The sequence below is a fragment of the Melanaphis sacchari genome, unplaced genomic scaffold (assembly GCF_002803265.2).
Source record: "Melanaphis sacchari strain LSU unplaced genomic scaffold, SCAv2.0 Contig306_pilon_pilon, whole genome shotgun sequence".
Lineage (NCBI taxonomy): Eukaryota > Metazoa > Arthropoda > Insecta > Hemiptera > Aphididae > Melanaphis > Melanaphis sacchari.
The window spans coordinates 65,391-77,970 of record NW_020271180.1 but is presented as its reverse complement, the minus strand read 5'-3'; the positions used below and the strand labels follow the sequence as shown (position 1 = coordinate 77,970).

Here is a 12,580-nt window from a genome sequence, read left to right as displayed (position 1 = left end):
TTAAACGAGTTGCGTTTACTCAATGTTAAACATTTTAATAAATATTTAAATATGTAAAAAATACTTTAAAACATCTAAAAAATGCATGAAAATATAAAATACTTAATTGTTGCAGCCTCTAATAAATCACAGATAGGTAACTATACTGTATGAGTCTATTATAAAATACCATGATCATTATTTTTTTCAGGATAATGTTTTTGAATTAAAATACTTAATAATTAGAGTTCGGATTTTGATGTATTCTGAATTTTTTTTTTTTTTTTTGAACCTTGTTAGACGATGTTCTCCTGGCTACGAATGTGTTTCATAAACATGTGAATCTAAATAACTAATTTTTGTTTTAGCTTTTTTTACTTTAAAAGTCATTTTTTGTCATTTTTAAGTCATATTTGTATTTTTTAGGTCATTTTTTAATGTTTTTTTGGCTATCAACTTCCAAGCCTTATTTACAATATAAATACTGTATATTTTATGATTATATATTTAAGTGTAGTATTTAAAATACACGTAACACGTTGCATAAAAAATAAATGATTTGATAAATATCTTTACAGATTATATCGTATATATTGTAAAGTACTTAATTTTTATCCAAACGTGTTATAATGAGCATCTAATAATGTCTATATTACCTAGGTTACAAAAATAAACAGCTTTAATATTATTATTTATTTTATATTTACTGTTTTTTCGGTAACTCTGCACATTGCTGCTAATCATTTTAATTTCAATACAAATTACAGCAGTTTTTTTAATTTAATTATTATTATACGTAAATTATAGATATAGTTAATATGTAGATATTAGACATATTGTAAAAAAAAAAAAAATTGTAACTGGGGCGATATGCTTTTACACTTGTAATTGCTGGAAAATATAATTACTTACCAGATACAAATATTAAATTCAAGTTATGATCTTCCTTCTGATCTTCGGAAGGTTCTTATGGTCGTGTTTTAATGAATATGATCAAGTACACTGTTACGTAAATTTAATATAAAAACTATGATAATAATATGTAGTATATTATGGTATAATATGACCATGCGTATGTACCTTACCAGATTCACAGCAGTAAACATGTTATGTTTGTTAGGAAAAATCTAGGTAACATAAATGAAAAGACAACTTTCTGAACACTAAAGTCCCAATAAAAACCAACACTGGTTTAGCTTTTTGAAAAGAAAAGGTTCAGTTGTCGTTCGTAAAATCTTGTGTTGAGAGCTCTTGCTCGGGTAGTGCTGTGGTAGGTGCGTATGTACTGTCGAAAGAGAAAATAATATGGTCAGTCCAGCCAGAGAGACTGGCGGCTTCATTAAAGACTTCTGTGTTCGCATGCAACTAGCCTTATCCTTGACGGTAAAGACCCTTGTTCGGTCTTCCCCAGTCTCAGGCGGTAGGAACACAAGAATGTCACACGTCTTGTACCTCATTTTTTTTATGATACAAATCGTCTCTTTCATTGGTGATGAAAGAGTTATGTTATGTTAGAATTTAGCCGTTTTTTACGTTACTTCGCCGTTGTTTATTTATTTATGTTAAATTTATTGTACAATGATATGTCAGCATATTATTACAATATATATACATACTACGTATAAGTACTTAAGTATATCTGTATATCTATTAATATCTGCCTACTTATGTATAGATACTCGGTACTTATTAATGTTTATTAGTTATACATAGTTGTATTACTTATATTACTTTTATTTAGCCACCTAGGTATTACTGTAAATTATATAGTTATTGCATTCTAAAATCATAACACATGCCGGCATACGCACTTTTTGAATAATACATCTACACAAAATACTATGTATAAATATATTATGTATAATTATAATACAGCCAACACGGTAACACATAGGTACTCCAAAATTCTAACGCGATGTGATGTAGGAATATATTTATTATTATCATTATTATTATTATTATTATTATTTGTATATTTAAACGGGCAAACCCAATTACAATTATTATAGACGCACGTCTAGGATTCACAATAATATTTTGTTATTACATTATTGTTAGTTTTAAATTTAATACGGCAGTACAGATAGTAATATAATTGATAAATTGACAGGTTTAAATATAATAAATGTAATGTTCAGACAATTATGATTGAAAAAATTCACCGAAAGAAAAATATCAAGAATACAAAAGTAAAAATATTTAACAATGAAAACCTAACTTAAAATAATATTGATATAAAATGTAACATCTATACAGTCAAAAGATATTTAAGTAATAATTAAAATCATTTAATAAAACATAGGAAAACAGAGCAACATTTAAATAATTTATAAGTTGCATTAATCTGTTTAAAGGGGCATTTAAATAAATATTTCTATACGTGAATATTTATGCAGCTATCTTAACCATATATTTATTATTTTAAGTATTTAATTAATTAATAATTATTATTCCAATTACAAATGTATTCTATGCCCATGATGTGTTAAATACTTACCTATTGTAACTAGAGCTATTATATGCCTAAATACTTGTTGCCTTCATATTATTGGGCATTAGCATATAAACGAATATCTGTGTAAAATGCCAATAATAACTATTATTTGAATATAGATTTACAATATTTAGTTTAAATACTGTTGTAATTTATCATAAGTATATTTTTTTACATGGGTATACCTTCGCAGCTTAAAATGTAATATCGCCCTATATAAAATGTATAATATTTGTTTTAATGATATATACTAAGAAATAAAATATATTGGCGAGTAGGTAAATTGATACGGAATTTGCAAATACAATACCAAAATTGAAAACACATAAACTTATTATCATTAGGTACTTGCTATTGAAACTATTCAATAGCGAGCCATTTAGCGATATAGCCATGCATAGGCATTAGACACCTAATGATTTTTTCAGTATTATAATACGTTTAATATGCGCTAATGGGTTAATGTATATAATAGATATAAAGGTTTACCATTAAATATTAATTGTTATATACGTTTTTGAATTAAAATTGTAACTAAAGAAATGCTAAATCATTAAAATCTTTATCAAAGCGAATACGGTTATAAATGTATTTTAATATTTAATGTAAAAGTGAACAATACGTATACTAGGTTAAAATAATATTAGGACGGTAATATCCATTTCCTTTATAATATATTATTATAAAGTACATATATCTACCGATTACCAACATTTATAATAAACTATTATGTTTTGTTATTCTATTCACTCATCTTAAATGGTCTCGATTATAATAAAGTGTGTGTACTATAGGTGTACGTGTTAAAACTAAGGCGTATTCCGTCGCGTTTCGAACGCTCCATATATCTGTACAATATCGTCAAAATCTAAAAAAAAAAATGGTAAACCCCATAATTATTGTATCAATAGTATAAATATTGCATTACCGTATTCGAATAGTTCTAATCTATTTATTATTATGTATTTATATTATTTATCGAGTAGGTAATTAAAGTAAATAGATAAAATTTTGAATAAAATTATTGAAATCATAAAATTATGATATAAACACGACGTTTTCCGTTATCAGTAAAGTCCATCCTAATTTAAAACTATGTAAAATTAGGAGCTTGCGTTTTTATTATATCGGCGTTTGTCCGCCAAACGCAGCCGACCGGCGCTTTCCGCCACGGATGAAAACGCGGCGTATTACATCCGTCGTGTATAGCTATTTCGATAAATGACAATGAATTTTAAATTCAGCGGCAGACACCGCGAAATACGTCGTGTACCTATAGCCCTGGCCTAAGCTTCGTATCATTATGACAATCGGAGGTTTGGGTAATTTGATACTTTCATATTATATTAAGATATATACTAAAGCAAAAAATATCGACGCCGATGAAGTAATCGAAAAATCTTTAAAAAAAATGGTTCCATGTGATCGTCGTTTAGTTTTATAAATATTTATTATTTGTATTTTTAAATAAAAAAAAAATCATAGATATTTAAAACAAATATACAACAGTGACATAAATTAATTAAGAAAAAAAATGATATCAAGATTGTGCACCCCTCCTCTCACAATTTAAAAGTACGTATATGAATTTATCAGGAAAAGGATGGCCCGTCTAATAAAAATCTCTGATTCCGCCTATGACAAACGATGTGTATTAAAATTAATTAAACTAATTTTGAATCACATAAGAGGCGTAATTTTAATAGACAATGAAATGATCGAGCATAGCTAATGTAATATACATTATTTTAAAAACTGCGTGTCATTTTTAACGAAAGTAAAAATATTTAAAAATGCCATTACCTATTTGTATATTTTAATTTAGAAAAAAACTATTTCACTAGTTACTCGCCTTTTTGAGTTTGGTGGTAGTATCATTATCATACCGCGTTTCAAAAACAGTAAAAATATTAGAAAAACGTTTGAATCAATAGCACAAAATTAAAATAAAATTATAACAGACAATTGTGACTTAAAACAATGACACAAAACTTTAACTTAAAATAATATAATACGGAACTGTCAAATTTTAAGAACTTGCGTCGTGATTCTGTATCTACGTACGTGTAAACACTAACATAACGTATAAGTAACACTTTATAATAATACAACGATAACGGGTTGAATAATTTTTAGATTTTTAGACGTTCGTTGATCATAGACATTTGATTAATTTAGAACTGCGATAACATTTTAATAGAATAATCGCGCTGACTTAAACATTTTAACTTTGAAAACTGGAGTAAATTACACACTAGTATTATACGTCATCTGTGTATATAAAGGTGTGTACCAGTAAATAAAATATATGTAAAACCAGTGAAGCAACTAAATAATATAATTTAATCGAGGACTAAGGATAATGTACGAAGTACAAAAGAACGCGTGATTAAATAATTACGTATTTGACGCGCGTGTATTTTAAACGTCTGGAGAAACAAATTCGCTTTCACGAACATTGATCTCGAGCCTCAACAACAGCCGTTGAAATCTATCAGATCAAATTGATAAAACGTTTGACATAATAAATTGTCCACCATGGCAAGAGTGGACTTTAAAGTTTAATTAGTATACTCTTTTATGCCGTGTCGTGTTCAAGCCGGACTGAATTTTGAACACGACTTTTCGCGCCCAACCGCGGATATCAGCTGACCGTAGTAATATTACCGCAACAGCCGTGAGGTGTCGTTTAGGGGTTCCGTCGGCGAACACACCTGTGTCATCGTCGCCAACAGCTTTTGCGTCTTATTGCGTTAGCGTTATGTCGCTGCCCGTCAACCAGTAACCAGTTGTCGTCGGTCCTCCGCGTACGACGTTTAGTCGCGTCCGACGCCGTTGCCGCCGCTTGTCTTTGCAGTTGTCATATTTATTTTAAGTATTTCTATCCGCCGTCAGTGTTCATCGTGCCGTTTGATTGTGCGTCGCGTGTCTTGTGCGAATCGATTACGTCTTGACTCGTTGTCACCGCGATATCACTATTACCAGCTGGGTGTTGTTCTGTATTCCGGCGTCTCCTTCTGGACTTACGTTTGTCGGCAGCACAGGATCAACAACTCCGTTCGTTTCACCACGTGAATATTATTATTATTTTTATTTTATCATATTAGTATGTAAGTACTATAAGTAGGTCAATTAAAATAAAATATATTCCCAACAGATTTAAAATGTTAATTAAACATATTTCTATAAATAATGTAAAATCGTCCGTGATAATTGAGAAGAAAAATAAGTTATGCTGTCGTGTAATTCATATTATTAAACTCCTAAGTGCGTATTTAAATACTGCTGTACAATATATAGGCGTAACTATTGGGCCTAAGTATTGGCTTGGGCGGGCTTCAGTCCCCCAGAATTTCTCAAAGCCTTCTCTAGAATTTTTGGGTAAATGCATGTGCCTGTAAGTGTATTAGTATTACCTTTATTTTTGTCCACAATGTACGAAAATATAATATTTCATAAAAACGAATATTTCGTGTATCTAACAAAACTAAAAGTTATATTAAATTGTATTTGTTTGGTATTATTATTATACATATATTATTCTATCGGTTAAACACTCGACATATTTGTTTACAAATTATGTTATACATTAATATCTTTATAAATAACACTATATTGGTTTTAAGACGTGTATTTATGATTTGGTTTTAGAACATAAGATTTACATTATACATTTAAATCTATTTTTAAATATACATTATTGAATGGATGCGTGGAGAGATATTTATTTTAAACTATACGCATGATAATACTAGATATAAATCCACGAACCTAGGTATTGTATTTATATTTATAAAACTATAAAAATTCCGGGAAACGATCTGATCATATATACGTCTTACAGTATTAGCGGATATCCTATGATTCATACGTCAACTTAATTTATATTTTTAAAATTAATTATCATTATATACAATAAATCATAGTATAATCAATAGCAAAATAAGTCATGTGTTATGTAAATAATCAAATATACATATAAAAATTGTTAAAATCCAAATAACTACGTTTATCGTAATATTGACCCGTTATTATATAAAACAATAATATAGCCTACACCTTTTAATAGAAATTAATACAAAATTTTAAAAATGTTTAATCTGACTAGTGTGTTGTTGGTAACCGATCAAAATTAACACGGTTGAAACGCAAGACAATGCATTTTATTATTTAATTAATATTTATTTATAATTATATTTTTGCGAAAACAGATCCTAGAATTTACCAGCCCTTTCCTTCTGCTTAGAATCACGACTATTTGTTTATAAATAACTCAAAAAGTTTCAAAATATTTTAAAAGGTTTATCGTTTAGATAGTTTCCAGTATTTTTGAATATTTATTTTCTTATTACATCAAAATAATAAAAATCATTCGAGTAGAAATAGTTATGTTACTGGTGAGTATGCTACATTGTAAAAATATGAACTAATTTGACTTTATCAGAATATTTTTTTTATTTTTAATAACAGTTGAAAAACTTATAAACAACCTCGTATAAAATATTTAAATCCTACATATGGATATCACATATGTTATGATTTCATAATTTTAAAATAATTTGCTAATTTTTACGATTATGACAAAATTCAATAGGTTTTTTCGGATTATCAAGTAAAGTAATGAGAATATTTTACTTTTAACCCCTCTCGAAGTTAACTACTATATCTAATTTGCAAAAATGTTAAATATTTTTACTTTGCTTTTATTACCTACTTATCATCAGAGTTGGGATTTTATAACATTTGCATATTTCATATGATATGTTTAAAAATATCAAAGTAAGCTAAAAATGTGTTTCATGACACAAAAAACTCAAATTAATAATTTTACTTTGGTTTTTTTTGCATATTTTGTAATTTTTTAGTTTTTAGTGCTTTTTTGTGTTTTTACCTGTTTTTGAATCAAAATCGGAATATTTTTTGAAATTATATTTTAACAATTCGTGTTTTTAGATTTTTGTCAATCAAATTATCAAGTAAATTATAAATGTGTAGATTAAGTAAATAAATCAATTACACTGATGTAACGGCATACTATTACAACGATAATATATAGCTATAATAAAATAATATATAGGTATAATATAATATTACGATAATTTTTGTTATTTGCTGATTTTATTGGGTTTATTCGTCGATTTCTACTGTATGATTTCCTTTTTTGCATATTTTGTTGTTTTTATTGTATATTTATGCAATTTTAAGTGCTATAAAATCCCAATCTTGCTTATTATACTGTAGAAAATCCACAAAATAAGATGTATACCTAGATGTATTATTAAATATACAAAAGATTTTTAAACCAAAATATTAAAATAATATTAGGTATATAAGATTATTTATTTAATTGTGTATTTAAACGAGTGAATTCAGTTACAATTATATGGACATAGATATGTTATTATGGAATAATTTTAGTGAACTACAAGCACCAAGTCAAAGTTCACAGTTCTAGAAATAATAAATAAAAAGAACCGAGAAACGATAAAAAAAATGTTTAAAACAACTTTATAAATTATTTTAATAACATTGATTATTGATTGATCCAGTTTGGTAAAATTGTGTATTGTGTAATAACTAATAATTTATAATAGAAGCACACACATAAGCATTCTACGTTTGGGTAACTTTAACGCTGGTATTAAAAATCTATCTACATAATTGACTAGGTATTCAAATTATGTTTTTGTGAGCAATAGATTGTTGAGATTTTAGGGTATGGTTTAAGTTTTTGTAATTTTCTTTGTTTGAAACAAAATGTTTTTTCGTAATTATTTCTTGACTCTTACTACTCAATTAAAAACGAGCATTTAATACAAAAAAACTTTTGAATGTTTTAGTGCATAAATTACAATTTAATAAGCATAAGTTAATATATACTACTGTTCTGAATTATGATAAATTACATGACAATACATCAACTTAAATACAGTAGAACTTCGATTAACCGTCACTCTCTGTTATCCGTCATCGGTCATCGCCGAAAAAAAAAATAATTAGGCGATTAGACGATTGTGATAAACTCGTCGTGGTGCCCAACACAGTAACTATAAAGTGTATAAAAATAGTTTGTAATATGTACATATCCAATATGAACGATAAACATGATAAACGAACTATAAATTTATGTGTGTATGTATTGTAATTTAATCAGTGACCGACGTACAGCCTACGTGTAAGTGTGTACCGTGTGTATTAGTGTTTTCGTAGTTTATGTGTCGTGTACACACACGTAAAAATATAATAAATGTGTGTATATGTATGTACACGTTTTTTTTTTTGCAAAATTTCCGTTAACCGTCTATTCGATTAACCGTCATAGCCCCGGTCCCGACAGTGACGGTTAATCGAAGTTCTACTGTACAAAGATATACCTAATGAAAGCCAATAAAGTTTTATTGTGAGCTAAATACATGTACACAACAATTAAATTACGCGCGAATGAATTATTATTTACAAAAAAGTTGTCAAAAAAAATTATTGTTGTTTATAATTAAATAAAAATTTGATATACATATTAATGTATCAAACATGAGTTAAACAGCTGCAGTAGTGATCAACTGTAGTATTCTTATAAAACTCATGTTTTAGATTTGCTTGTTTACGAATAATACATAAAATATTATTTCCTTGTATAATTTAATCATATTATCATATTTACTTATACTATATAGAGTTTAACAAGAGAATCTCAATAATATAAAATTATATTGTAATTATTCATCAATTATAGATTATTTTTAACTGTATAGATTGTCCAGCTTCGTTCTTTATAATCAGAGTTCGAGATGTATAGCATTTGCATATCCATTTTAGGTGATGTAAAACATAACAGAGTTTAGCAGAGTGTTATACAAATACGTTTTATAGTACGGAAAATTTAAATATACAATTGTATTTTGCATATTTTGAAAGTTTTTGCATATTTTTTTTTTTTTTTTTTGTTAAACTGACGCATATTTAACGATTATTATCCATTGATTTAAAATATATTAATTACAAAAATTTGTTTTGAGTATAGTAATACTATTTGTGTACTGTGTAGCTATCTGTCATAAAAATGTTATACGTAAACGTGATTTTTAAATACTCAACAAATCGAAAATCATGTAGTTATTTGAGATAGTTAATTGAAAAAGTCTGATGTGCGTACTTATCGTACTTGTGATTTAGTATTTTTTAAATATGCTCCCATTACTTCTGTCACCATAGAATGTTCATTTTCGGGATACAAGTGTATTCTAGCCGATAATAGAAGAGCCTTCCAGTTTGAAAACACCTTATAGTTCAATGCTATCACAAAGGTTATTTTGTTAACAATTTTTTTAGTAAATATTTACATATATTTTACATAAATGTGTATTTTTCAGAACATTTTAAACCCAATTATTAAAGATATTATTTTGATTTTTTTAATTAATTATTTAAAAATTATATTTAAATTACATTTTTTTTAAATATATTTATATCAAATAATTCATTTGTCTTAATGATTTCTTAAATGTTTTTTCATTTTTAGGGCATATTTTTAAGTTTATTGAGTCATATATATGCGCATATTTTAGTGCTTTTTAGTTCTATACGTCCCGAACACTATTTATAATACCTATACTATTTAGATCACACAATTTCCTCAATACCATAGTATTAGTTACAATGATTATATCTACATTTATTTTTTGTATTCAATTTGAGTTTTGTGTGTTAGTCGATTTCAAATAGAACACTATAAGAACATCATAAGATTTTAATTATAGTATAGCTATTAAGTATAATAAATTAATAATATAACTATTATTGTCATCTACGTTAATTATATGGTTAAATTTTAGTAGTTAATATTTAGCCAATGAAATTAAATTATGAAAAATATTTGTGTACATTGATATGTAATAGTATACTCTGTACTAGTATTCTGTTATATTCTAATACATTTATGCTTAACCGTACATACATATTATATTTTTATAGTAGTTTTGACAAAACTGTGTACGGTGAATCGGTGTTTCGATTAAGATCGCATTTAGACCAGTATATCTATCATAATATGTACTTTTACGATATCAAACGTCATAATATGTATCATGGAATGATTAATATTTTTATACAATACAGTAATAGTTGGTTCCATGTTCAATATCGACAAGTTGAATTATGTACGATAATTTTTTGTTGTATACGTTGATCAAATCGAATGTTTTAACACTGAACACACAAAATAGCTAATACTTGAACTAATATTAATCTCTCCCTATAGTCATCGAGTCCCACGACCACTACAAAAGAGTCATTGTTTTTATTTCTTTCTTCATTTTATACATAATTTCCCTACTTAATATTATTAATCATTTGTTCTACTTAAAATTTCTTACTAGAAACAAAATATTATTTCTATTTCTTATGATATTAATATTCCTTAATTAATTCGAAATTTACTAGATATACATAAAAATATATATTTGTTATTATTAGAAAAAAATGACCTACTTAAAATACAAATTAAACATATTATTAATTGCCTAATACTACAGTTCCCGTTTTTTCAGGAAAATATGTCTTCATATTTTTATATTTTATTGTTAAAATTTGTACATATTTTTTATATTAAATTGATGGCAGGGAATCTTTTTATTAGTGGCGAGCGAATATAATGTGTCTATTGCTTGAGAGTTAGAAGAATTTGCTGATAGCATAGTTTTTTACTAGATCAGTTGTTTAGCGTATTTTTTGTCTGTCGTATTTTCCAGTTTTGATAATGGTTGTACCGCGAATTGGCCGTCTTCTACAATTTGATGGATGTGAGACCTTTGGAAAGAGTTTCTTTGTCAGTGCTGAATTATAAGGAACGGGCTGCGTCAGTATGTCTTATGAATGTGTCTCTCTTCTTTTTTTATTACATTTGTACATAATACATTTTTATAACAAAATGTATGCTACTTAATTTTAGAATAGTAGTTTCTTAAAAAAGAAATTTTTTTTTTTTTTTGAGTAGGTCTAATTAAATGTAATAAAAAATAGTGTAATTCATTTGTTAAGTCAAAATTATTCTTATTTTATCTAACAACTAAGTATATACAAAGTTAAACTATAATGATATATTTTTTATTTTTATTTGATAATTTATTAGATAAAAAACATCCTGAGAGATATAATAAGTTTTTAAAATTTTTATGAACTAAATGTTTTAAGATCTAAATTTTATTTTATTTTCTCGTTATTGTATTTAAACTTAACCGAAAACCAATGACTAATTCAAATTTGAATATATTTATTTATATTTTAAATAATTTATTCAAAAATTCATAAATAACCCTGTAAAATTGATAGATACGTACACAAAAAAATTATATGCAGCACTTTTATTTAATAAAAAAAAAAAAACTGTGTTATTGGATAAAAAAACATTCATTTTAATACAAAGAATATAATAAGGAAAAAAATTAAAAAATTGTTAAAATTATAAGTAGCTAAATAAAATTGGGTCATTAATACTAGTTAATAACGACGATATGGTTTAGGTATCATTGATTTGGCATTCTTATTCTTAATGAGTGACACAGTCGTCGTTGATCTAGGATAATTATTATAATTCCAGATCGTAGGATCTTTGACATCCTCTTTTTGAAGGTTCTGCGATGATGTTGCACGTCGCATTGGTTGTTGGTTCTATGAGGTTGACGGTTTTTGTTTGGAGTTTGATGACATGCTGATTGTCTAAAACAAACCGATGCGATATAACAATAATATTTATTTTAAGTTATAAATATTATAAAAAAAAAGATTAAAAGAGTGTGGACTTACAAATTTGAAACGAGCGTTGATGAAACAATCAAGAACACAGCTGCTGATCGAAAATAAGACATTTTCTAACAAGTTTCAAAGACTTGTTTGGTTATGCACGTCATGAGCAATGTTATTTTGTAGTCAGTTTACAACAAGGTCTTCCTCACCCCAGGTTAATGTGCCAGTCAAGTATATATTTTGATCATGTTATGCAAATGGAAGATGTTGCATGTTATTATGGTGTCGTTTATTAAGTTAGAGAACTTTTCCTGATAATTGGTCAAAGACATTTGAGTTAATATTACATCAAGCAATACGTAACTG

At 26.8% G+C, this 12,580-nt stretch overlaps 2 protein-coding genes across 2 annotated transcripts in view; one reads left to right on the top strand and one right to left on the bottom strand.

Annotated features, from left to right (window-relative positions):
* Nucleotides 1-12,580, bottom strand: part of LOC112596181 — an 83,916-nt gene that overhangs the window by 23,441 nt on the left and 47,895 nt on the right. The gene's annotated exons all lie outside the window — the stretch shown is intronic.
* LOC112596182 (piwi-like protein Siwi) overlaps nt 5,274-12,580 on the top strand; it is a 39,342-nt gene continuing 32,035 nt past the window's right edge. The window contains exon 1 of the mRNA XM_025341674.1: nt 5,274-5,544. The gene's annotated coding sequence lies outside the window, so the exon portion shown is untranslated. The remainder of the gene's footprint in view (nt 5,545-12,580) is intronic.